This window comes from Sinocyclocheilus anshuiensis, unplaced genomic scaffold, assembly GCF_001515605.1.
Source record: "Sinocyclocheilus anshuiensis isolate Anshui unplaced genomic scaffold, SAMN03320099.WGS_v1.1 scaffold553, whole genome shotgun sequence".
Classification (NCBI taxonomy): Eukaryota; Metazoa; Chordata; class Actinopteri; order Cypriniformes; family Cyprinidae; genus Sinocyclocheilus; species Sinocyclocheilus anshuiensis.
This window is the reverse complement of record NW_015539821.1, coordinates 1,090,887-1,102,857: the sequence shown is the minus strand read 5'-3', so window position 1 is coordinate 1,102,857 and position 11,971 is coordinate 1,090,887. Positions and strand designations below refer to the sequence as shown.

At 35.7% G+C, this 11,971-nt stretch overlaps 1 long non-coding RNA gene across 2 annotated transcripts; it reads right to left on the bottom strand.

Moving 5' to 3' along the window:
* Positions 1-6,706: 6,706 nt before the first annotated feature.
* LOC107684151 (uncharacterized) lies at positions 6,707-7,404 on the bottom strand. Of its 2 annotated transcripts, none has more exons than XR_001633817.1 (3): positions 7,223-7,404; positions 6,933-7,042; positions 6,707-6,816 (listed from the first exon to the last, which is right to left on the bottom strand). It is a non-coding gene; the product is annotated as an uncharacterized LOC107684151 (long non-coding RNA). The 2 variants fall into 2 exon arrangements; XR_001633818.1 differs by having other exon boundaries at positions 6,933-7,033.
* Positions 7,405-11,971: the final 4,567 nt, after the last annotated feature.

Genomic DNA, 11,971 nt, shown 5'->3' with positions numbered 1-11,971 from the left:
AGCTGATGTTTTAAAGTGATATCAGAGCACTGTCTTTTGTTGTCATCAAGAAAAATGATGCCTCCATGTGAGAATTCCACCGAGGCTTATTCATATCTCGCAGAGCTAGCGCTATACTGCACAATAAACGTTTATTTAATAACTTCAGAGCACACTGCAGTGATGACTTTTAAACTCCTTGAAGACTTTTTTTCCCCGTTTTATCAAAATGGAAGAACATAGTTCCTGTTGACATTCCTCCCAGCTTTAAATATTCATTTATACTTATACTTATCAATACAAAAGGAAAACTGCGCAACAGGTTTGGAAACTACCAGGTGAAGAGACAAGGACTCTTGAGGGAAGAAACTATGATCTCTGCATAGACATAAATTTGGTAGAGGAAGGGAGAATGTGTCTTACCCAGTGTTTGGAATGGAATTATACTTGCAATCATATAAATGAATCGTATTGCATTTTATCACAGTATGTACATAAACGTCAGACTGAATTTAGCTGTAAAGCAATCCAATTTGTTTATTAACAAAATGACAAGACACTCAAGTTACAAGCAAATACCAACATAAATTAGGGCTGGGAAGATATCAATAAATATTTCCCACTTCTGATTCACAAGCTTTCAGTTCAATTAAATTGTGATTCATGCAGGTGTATTTAATTTAAAATATCTATTTTGCTTACATTTGAAAGAAATTCCCTCTCAGCTATTACTGTGAATTATACAGGGAATGTATAATAACTTCATTATGAAAATTTAAAGAAAACAAAACAAAACACACAGGTCCAAATTATGCAGTTTGCTATTTATCTAACAGATATAGCAATAAAAACAAACAAAAACTAAAGTTTAAAGTAAACTTTAAATTGCATTTCTTGTGTAAAACAAATTATTATGTGTTAAATTAATATAAATTATAAACTCAACAGTTTATATCAGTTTACAGTTCGCTTCCAATATCCCCTGAAAAAGAAAAGCTATGAATGGGTCTATATAACATTTAATAAATAAATAAATAAAAATTAGAATTGGAATTTTCAACTCAATCAACTCAGAAAGATTAATTAGATATTTTATTAATCAGAAAGATTACATTTATTTTTCCCAGCCCTAACATTAATGCAATTAAAATTTCAAGTAAAACTAAACGTTTTCTGACTAATCAAACCACATGCAAACCAAAGTTCTCTAAAGTTAAAAAAAACACCCATTTCATGCACACAACATTCATATGGTGTAAAATCAATCTTTTTCGATGGTCTCTGTAATGGTTGACTAGGTGCACGTGTGTCCCCCAGTGTTCAAACAATACCTAAACCAGGTTCTTTGTTCGCCTTTCTGCTTTACATATCATTAACACTGCATTACTTTCACTATGACTAAAGACATTGCATGATGTCAGTTTCATGATGCACAGTGCCATATTCACCCTTAGGACAGAAAGGAAAGAAGTTAAATATGAAGGGCAGAGCGTGAGGGGACGCAGTGCGGCTGGGGGTTGTGGAATCTACTGATTAAAAAGAAGGGGGAAAAAACTGACTTTGGCTGGAGGTCACTTTTAGATCGCCCCAAGCAATTGTTCCAAAAGCTGTGTTTTTTCCCTCTAAAAACACCCTTGAGATGAACACTAGAAAGGTTAGGGTGTTAAAACGGCCAGTATTAATGGCAACTCTGCTAAACTAAAACAGATTCTCAGGGTTACAACCTCCCTCAGTGGTCATGGAGTGGAATGCTTGCACAGCAAAATTGCCAGAGTTAATTCAACTTGTGCAGTAAGATGAGCAACAAGTTCCAGTTTGGATTTCCTGGAGGCACAAGGTCACCAAAAAGTAAGGGCGTGTTTCGCACTAAACAGAGTGTCTGTATAGAATTTAATCCAATGGAATTTCCACCATGTTCCAAGTTGACATTTGTCGGGCGGTTTCTACGCTCTGTGTAACCAAAGACAAAAGAATAAATCCTTAAAAGAAGATCATTTTTTGATATGAAATTTTCAGTCATGTATCCAAATAAAAGTGTGTTCAACGAAGAGTCTCTTTTAACCCCATATACAGAGTTCAACTGTGTATCTGACTGAATGTCCCTGCAGTGCATCTCAAAGCTGGCTTTATCATGGACCACTACCCTTGGGTCATCCTCACTATAAACATTCTGGGCATCAGATTTTTCAGTTAGACACAAGCGACAAAAGTAATTACTGTTAAAAGACTCAGTAAAACCAAGAAGAGCATGCATTGCCAAGTTATCTCCTACAACCTGACAAATTGAACCATAAACCTTTTCAGACGAAATGGGCAAATAAATCCCCTCCTTCTCAAGAATTTTAACATCATTTATCAAAGGAGCTAAAATGGCATCAAATCCGTATTTTTTAACATCTCGAGAGTGAAAGAGAGAAACTAAGTGCATGTTCAGTACAGCAGAGTTGAACTTCGGTGGAAGATTTCTCAGAATAAAATAAAGACAGCCAATCTTGTGAATCCCATGTTTTGACCCCAGGGGATTGCACGTCTCGAAATCATCGTAATACAGTTGGATCTGTAAGGAACTGTGTTTTGAAAACAATGGGTGGCCTCTGCAGTAACTTCCATCATTAAAGTCTTTGTATACATCAGGACTGATGTCAAACCCCAATTTAAAATGCTTACAAATATCTGTTGCGAAACATAGATTTTAGACTATCCAAAATGGGGATGTACACAAAAGTCTCTTTAACTGGAACCTGGTCATAGGTGCCAGTTCTTTTGTTTCGTCTATTGTCATACCTAACACCAAGAACTATTTCTACTGTTTGAACAATTCCCCATCTTTCATTGAAAAACTTTGCTCGTTTAGCTTCAGAATTAAAACTGGTGAACGGATTTTCAAAACTCTTTTTTAAAAGGTTCAGGGGAGTCTGGTCTAACAACATCCTGCTTCATTTGTCACCTGCTTCATTTGCTTCATCCTGCTTCATACCGACCCCGGTACTTTAATCAATGGTTTCTGTAGTCAATGCAAGAAAAACACGTATATAATTCTTAACAAATATTTTTCTTACTTATAACTACTGATCAATTTAATTTAATAATACATTTAGTTAATAATGTTAACTAGGGATGTAACGATTAACTGCGAGCCGGTTGACTGTAGTAAAATAAAAACAGCAACAACAAAAAAGGAACATTATACTCTATAGAGTGGAATGGGACAAAAAGCATGACGATAATCACATTTATTGACTATTTTTGCCTATTTGAATATGTGGCATGCTCGGGGGTTTTCTCAGCTGACATCAGGAGACGTTGCACAGGAGATGTCTTAAGTCAAGTTTCTTGCTTCTTGAATGATTTTTGGTTTAAAGGTTCCATCCCATCTTTCCCAGAGCTTGGAGGATGTGTCCAAATCGAACAGAAGAACAAAATCTTGGTTCACCTTGAAAATATTTATCAGCATTAGACACTTACACATGCACTTAAAGCAACATTCAATAATTTTAAGTATTACTAACCAATCCTTTGGTGTCTAAAAACCTTGGAAAGGTTTTTAGAATATTTGTAGCTGTATCTGCATTGTGAACAAGTAACTGGCGATAGCGAAATGTCTGTCTCATCTTTTCAAAAATGGTTTCTTCAACTCCTGTATGAGCAAGAAGTGAAATGGCCTCCACAAGAGCATCTCCCTCAAGCTGATGTTCTAAGCTAACGTCTCTCCTGGTGTTTGGACCTCCTTGTTCACAGCTAGGCTTATTCTTTCTTTCAGTGTGACGGGAGTTGTTTCTTTGAACGGATTTTAAACGCCAAGCAAGATAACCACTTCCACTTGCTGCATCATAAAAGTGCTCCTGTAAAATTGGGGGAAAAACAGGACCATTTTACATTCATTCATCTAAATCTATAGCAGGTGAAATGACAGTCACATAAGGTCGTGTGAATTCCTTCAAGTAAAAACATTTGATAATTTTATGGAAAAAGTCTTACATATCCCTTCTTGGAAAATGGGTCTTTCAATTATGGAAACAAAGTCACAATTCCAAGGGCATACTGCTCTCTCTGCTTCTGGGTTGGAATCCTCCGACCAAAAATAAATGTACATATATGGGATGGGACAGCACGTAAGTGACAGAACATGCATACAAAAAACAGTCTTACTTTTAGATTATACATTTATGTCTCAGCCTTAATTATTAGGTGAATAAAAAAAACATAAAAAAAAAAAACAGATATGACAATCAATTATCTTAACAGACAAACACAGATAACACAATGTTCAGGTTTGACTGTAACAGTATTTTACATTGTTGTAAGAGCTTTTTCTTGTATGTCAATAATTTGTAAATAACACTACATGTTTCAAAACACCTTTTATTGTGTTTAGGGGTTGTAACGATATTTCGCAGTACGAGAGTGATGGTGATATTTTATGATATGTCTTTTAATTCATTAACAAGTAGGGCTTTAACATAACCCATTAAAAAACTCAGTGTCTGATCTATCACAAATAATTTGTTAAAAAAAAAAAAACAGCAGCATTACAAGATGGAAATACATATAAGATATTTAAACTTGCCCTGCCCCTACGTCCATGACACCGACTCACTGCGTAGCTGCCAGTTTTGGCGGTCTTTCCAGCTCTTTTTCTAAAGGGCCGCTCTATATTACATGTAGGCAATAACGTCTATAATTAAATGTGTGCATATTCAAGTGTTTTTGCGGAGTAAAATATAATAATAATAACATCTACATTTAGTCATTTAGCAGACGCTTTTATCCAAAGCGACTTACAATTGGGGGATACAATAATTTTTTAAAGAAAAAAAACAGCAGCATTACAAGATGGAAATATATATAAGATATTTAAACTTGCCCTGCCCCTACGTCCATGACACCGACTCACTGCGTAGTTGGCAGTTTTGGCGGTCTTTCCAGCTCTTTTTCTAAAGGGCCACTCTATATTACATGTAGGCAATAACGTCTATAATTAAATGTGTGCATATTCAAGTGTTTTTGCGGAGTAAAATATAATAATAATAATAATAACAGCGCGCTTGTACCGCAAGACAGTTAAAATGAGGTGCCGATGCGATCACTAACACTTTAAATACAAAACGCTGTGTGCTATAAAATAATGAAACCAAACAGGTTACTATTTCTGCCGTCTGGGTCCCTTTGAACTTGAGTGTGTCAAAAATGAACCGAAACTCTATTGCCTCACAGACATGAGAAATATATCTATAGAACATGAAATGTTTTAATGAAACAATTCAAATAGAAAACATTCTCAGATTATGTAATCCATATGAAACGCATATATAGTGCGCATCCACCGCAGAGATTACGATTAAGCATAAATCTGTGTTACTTGAATTTCAGTTTAATTTTTAAATTTTGTTTAACATATCGTGATACTTATCATGAACCCAGCATCGAGATATGTACCGAATGCTGAGTGCCATCGGACAATCATTTTTATGTAAATACAATGGGCAATCTATCGCGTCACCAAAAATTATTGAGGTCATGTTTATACATCGTGTGACAAGTCAATACAGATATCATTGTGACATGCCTAGTCATTCAAAAACCAATACAACTTTAATACTCAAAGATTGATTAAGAGTGTAAGTAACTTGAATTATTGAATTAACTTGAATCTGTTTTTCATCAAATTGTTTAATGGTAACGTAAATAAAAACATGAGAAACTCATGTCACCTCCTTTGCAGATCTTTGCTCCTCCGCTGCTCCAACTCTGTCATCTTGCTGTGATGTTTTGAGCCTTTTGGCACATCTTTCAGAGGGCACATCTTGTTCACTAGATGAATGACTTTTCAGTGTATCCGTGCAGGAGCTGGCTGCTTCCTCTGCCAAAAAAAAAATAAAAATAAATAAATAAATTTGAAATGAACTTTCAAAAAATTGTGACCAATCTTTGTCACTGCACTATTTTATGTATGGATCAAAGGTACCTTCACTAAGATCTTTTATGATTAATGTTGATTTTGGGTTTGCTTCTAGCAACTCTTCCAAAATGTCTTGATCAATTTCAGTGTGGGACTCATCAAATATCCTCAAGTCTGCTCCAGTCTGTAAATCAAATCTGCTTCGCACTGTAGACCAAAAAAAAGCAGCCATAACAACAATACTAAATAATATGCCTAAAAATATGGGTTACTAAATATGGGGTAATATTGACTGATACATCAATTGATTAATCATATGATGCATCAATGCACACACAAAAAAATGATTAACTTTGATTTCACAGAAGTGGCTTTCTTGGATATTTTTGGATGTGTGTAAAGCGCAGAAAATAATGTGCAAGCGCCTTTTGCATCTTGTGCTTAAATTATTAGTTTTGCATTGAAAAAAATCAATAAGAAACTATTAAGAAACTTTTTTTTCTCAATGTAAAGAAACACTGGCCTCGCCTCTCCACATGGCGAGTCAAAGAAAAAGGCGTCTTCGAGAAATGTCAGGCTGTAAAGCGCGCGCAGCACGTCCTGAACGCTACACAAACGTGACAGTTAACAGTATTTACACATACATACACACAATATTCTAAACTGAATTTGCCTATAAAATAGCTGGTAAATTCGAACTAGTAACTAAATGTGGTTGTTTCAGTCAGCCAGCTCAAGTACACAAGTCCATATCGAATACATTTGAACAGGCTTTTAAGACAAACGGCTAACGTTAAACACAATGATAAACAACGATTTATCGAACTATTTCGATTTATGGAACGCTTATCTTCATGAAATAAAGAACTTAACTTACCTTCTGCGTTTTTTCCAGTTTATATGTAACGTAGGCCGTCTTATCTGCTCTGCAGCCCGAACTGGAGAAAATGATGTAAGTTATGTGGGAAAAGTTAACACTTTTGGGCCAGCACGTCAAGGAAATATTGCTTTTAAATAATGAGATTATAAATTACATACTGCAAAGAAAACGTACCGTCTACATTTCCAGTAAATGAGCACTGGCCTCGTCTGCAGGGTCAGTCGAAACAAATGGCGTCTGAGAAAAGTTTCAGCGCGCGCAGCGCGTCCTCAACGCTACACGAACTTGATATTTAACGAAATGTACAAATAAATAAATAAACATAATTACACTGACCTATTAAATAGCTTTGTTAGTTTTTTCAATCAACCAGGTCAAGTATTAAAGTCCATATCAAATCAATTTGAACAGTACAGCTAAACCAAACAATCGAAAACAATGATTTACATAACTTTATGAATTACTTCATGCACTTCTTCAATTATAACTGTATAATAATGTATGCTGTATGCTTCCAGTTAAAAAACACACGCTTAGTCGCTCCGAGTGGCGTTTCAAATAAAATGGCGTCAGCGAGAAGAGTTTTGGCTGGTTGAAGCCCGCACCACGTAAATGTCCCGGATGTGTAATCGCACTACCAGTGTTAATGAGGTCAGACTTTCAGTAGTTTCACCAGTCAGAGTATCCCTTTTACACCATCCGTGTTAATTCAACACCATAACATTAACACTTTACTCTAAAACACCATAACACCAGGATTTTAACTCTGGTGATTTTGCTGTGTGAGTAAAATGTGTGACTATGGCCCCCTGTCTCTTCAAACGCTCCTCAAGGTGAGTGTTGCCACAGTCTGGCAAAAATACACTCATCACTATCCATTTTATATGATTTTCGGGGACCTGTCACATCCCTCTGCAACTTTTCCTTTCTCTCTTTGTTTCCTCAACTCTCTCTTTGTCCTTTTTGAGTCGTAAATTGTTTTTCAGTGAATTGCTTCTCCTTGGGCTTGTCACTGTGCTTTTCATTAAAGGAAAGTTGTTGGAAGGTTTCTGTTGAAGGGCACTCATGGTGTCTGATGTTGTTTTGAGCTTGTATGGATAGTTGTAGAAGTGTTTTTCCACAGGGAGCTTAAATAAAACGGTGTTTCTTTCCTCTTCGTATTACAGCAGTCTGAATTCTCCAGAATAACACACAACACTGTACCCGTAGATGATCTGCATGTCAACTTGATTACATTTTAAAACAAATTAAAGAAAAATTTCATTATAGTTATTAACCAATCGCACATATCAACATTGCTGAAAAAGTAAAAATAAAGACATTACTCTGGTAGATCTCAAGCCAGAATGTAGTTCAACTTTTTAATATCCCTGTGATCCCAGTTTAACTCCAATGTTCCTATTAAGCCAACACAATTCTAATTCTAATATGGATTATAATTACAGATTATAAATACAGAAAATAATTTCCTGTTGGCTCGTCATTGTACCATAATATCCAATAATATACAGTATATAATAAAATAAAAGTAGCAAAATCCCAAATACAGTGGGTATAGAAAAGAATCACCCCCCTTTAAAATAATCACATTTTGTTGCTTTGCAGCCTGACATGAGGATGGACACAGTTTTTGTTTTATCCAGCTGTATTTACTCAGTGCAACTTATAACATCCAATTTGTTAGAATATCATAACACCAACGTCAGAATTTTTTTTTAAACAGAATCACCGAGTTGGAAACCCTTGTGTCAGTATTTTGTTGACCTTTTGCTTTAATTACAGCCTTTAGTCCACAGTTTTTTAATGGGGTTTAAGTTTGGGCTCTGACTAGGCCATGTAAGGACATTCACCTTTTTCTCCTTTGTCTCCTTTTCTTCCTTCGTGTGGTCAGTTTTGCTGTGTGCTTTGAGTCATTGTCATGTTGGAAGGTAAACCTTCTTCCCATTGACAACTTTCTGGCAGAGAGCAGCAGATTTTCCTCAAGAATTTGACTTTTTTGCCCCATACATTTTTCCTTCTGTCCTGACAAGTGCTCTAGTCCCTGCTGCAGAGAAACACCCCCATAACAGGACATTACCACCTCCATGCTTTACTGGAGGAATGCTGTTTATTTGGATGGTGAGCTGTATTGGATTTCTGCCAGACATATTGTTTGGTGTTGAGGCCAAATAATTCAGTTATAGTCTGCCTCAGAATCTTCAAGGTGTGTTTTGGCAAAGTTCAGTCTGCATGTGGCCTTTGAGTGTTTTTTTTCTTGCAACCCTCCCATACAAGCCACATTTGTGGAGAATTCGTGATATTATTGTCACATGCACACAATGACAATTCTTTGTCATAAATTCCTGCAACTGCTTCAGAGTTGCTGTAGGCCTCTTGGTCGCCTCTCTGACCAGTTTCCTCCTGACTCTTTCATCCAGTCCTGATCCAGGGAGGGTCTGTGTTGTACCAAATACCTTCCACTTCTTAATAATAATAATAATTATTATTATTACTAAAAATAATAATAACTCACTGTGATTCTAGGCACTCTGAGCAGTATCCTCCTGTCTCTTTCATCCAGTTTGGAGTCCAGTCCTGATCCAGGGAGGGTCTGTGTTGTACCAAATACCTTCCACTTCTTAATAATAATAATAATTATTATTATTACTAAAAATAATAATAACTCACTGTGATTCTAGGCATTGATAAAGCCTTTGAAATTGGTTTGTATCATCTCCTGACTTGTGCCTGTCCACAACTTTATCCTGGAGATCTTTTGACAGTGCCTTGCCACCCATAGTTGATCGTTTGAACTACTAAGGAATTAAATACTCCAGGAAAGCTCTTTTCATGCTGAGCTAATCAAAATGAGCACAGCTCATCACAGTTGAAAGTCAAATGGCTTTGTGTACCATTGAGAAGGTGATTAGCTACACCTTTGCAAGTCATTTTTTAGGATGGGGGTGATCCTTTTTTCCAACTCAGTGATTGTTTTTTTTTCTCTCTCTCTCTCTCTGACATGTTGGTGTTATATCTTTCACTTGGATGTTATAAGTTGCACTGAGTAAATACAGCTGGATAAAACAAAAACTGTGTCCATCTTCATTTCAGGCTGCAATGCAACAAAATGTGATTATTGTAAAGGGGGTTGATTCTTTTCTACACACACTGTACTTATTCTTTTGTTCACAGACTTCACAGTTTTTTTTATATATTATTATTATTTATCAGAATGGCCTTAAATTCCAAAATTGCTTTACTGTTGTTGCCATCACTTAGTATGGATGCAGGCCCCTTAATCTAATACTGAATGCAATCAATTTGCAAAATCAAATTTCGTCTTATCACCTGCTGACTTTCAATGGACTCATATTTACCATAATAACAGCTTCTCATTGATACAGACAGAGAAATGATGGTTAGTTTATGATAGAAGCTATTGACTCCACTTTTTATTCAGAATAATTCATACAATTCTGATCACATCCCAACCCAAAATGAGCAATACTATAATGTTGCATTAGATGTCTCTATTGTCAAAGAAATCTGCACACACATAAACACTCTTTGAAGTATGCATTTGCTGTGCCAGAAGTTGGCACCAAACAGAATTGTAAAAATGATGATCTAAATCCAAGCAGGTTTTCAGACCTGTTTTACCCTCTTCAGAAAATCAGCCAATGGATTATGGCTTACAGTTGTCTCTGTACATTCATCTTAAAATGTGTCCTTAAGTGAAAACCATAATTTAAAACTATAAATCTGATTCTGTCTGACATGCCGTATGTCTTTATAGATTAATTTAAGATTTTAGTGTGCTTTTTATGATACAGTTGTGCTACCAGATTACACAAGAAACAAAACCACACACTGGAACTTCACGAGTGAGCTCTTAGACAAATATAAAAGCTCTTATCCTTCTGAACAAAGGGACTAATGGCACCACGCAAGAAGAAACAGCGATATTAGCCTTGTGACCTTCTTTTCTTCAATTCTGCTCTTCAAAAAAAAAAAAAAATACGCTAACATCCTGCCATCAACAACCATTTTTACTGCATTTTTACTTTATTGAAATCTGGACGTGATTGTGTGCAAGATCTCACTGTCCATTTTAATATTCCGAGCAGAGTGAGAAACAGACAGAAAATCAATAGTTTCATTTTTTTCAATATTAAAGAATAGGGTGAAAAGGGCAGAGCTCCAACCTTCTGCTATAAAAAATCCGAGATTGGCTTTAAAGCCATTTGCCATCTGATCCAAGATGGGACCAAAGACAAACCCCTGGGACAGAATTATTTGATTAAATGTTGTTTGTTCTGCTTTGCTCTGGGAACACTAGAAGAACTGGCACAAATACTGTGGTTCTTCCATTTTATGCATGTTTACATAAATACACAGGCGAAAATGTTTGATTTACCTGGTCTGTCTTAGGACTTTCTGTCAAGAAACTTCTAACTGATGCTGTGCAGTATACTGTATACACGGTTATAGTTAATTTTAACTACATAATATAATTAATAATATAAAATAAATAGTTGACTCAAGATGCTGATGGTTGAGTCACATTTGAAAAGGTTATAAAAAGCATATTAACTCACCTGTGACCGCTCTATTATATTAATGTGTCAAGCAGTGATGTTGCCTGGCAGCCTACAATTAGGTAAATAAACTACATTACCTGGTGGATTGTTTTTTTTTCTTATTATTGTTATTTATTTAACATTTTATCATATAGCTGTTACTGTGGTTTAATAAAACACAAGAATCTAAGAATATGCCTTAACTAAGGCGAAACCATTGTATTGCATAGCCTTTTGTGGTTTACATTGTTTTCTGTAACAAAGACTACAGCCCATGCAGAAGCTCAGGATTTAATATGTCATCCTGCCCTTTTTCAATAGTGAAGAAAATATATATTATTCATCACACATGGATGAAAGTAATTTGAAGAATTGTGAGTGAAATGTCAGTCCAGTTCATAACAGTCTGAATAGCCTTGAAGACAACCTAGATGGAAGACAATTTATTGTATTGTAGTGTTACTGTATACTCTGCTTCTGAGATGTCCCTGAAACTGCCCTGTATAAAAAAAAAAATAAAAAAAAAATAAAATAAAATAAAAAAATACTGACCCCAAACTTTTGGACGATAGTGTATGTTGATGGTAGGGCTGTGCGATATTGAAGAAAAATGCGATATGCGATACCTTGTTAAAAAATGCGATATTCGATATG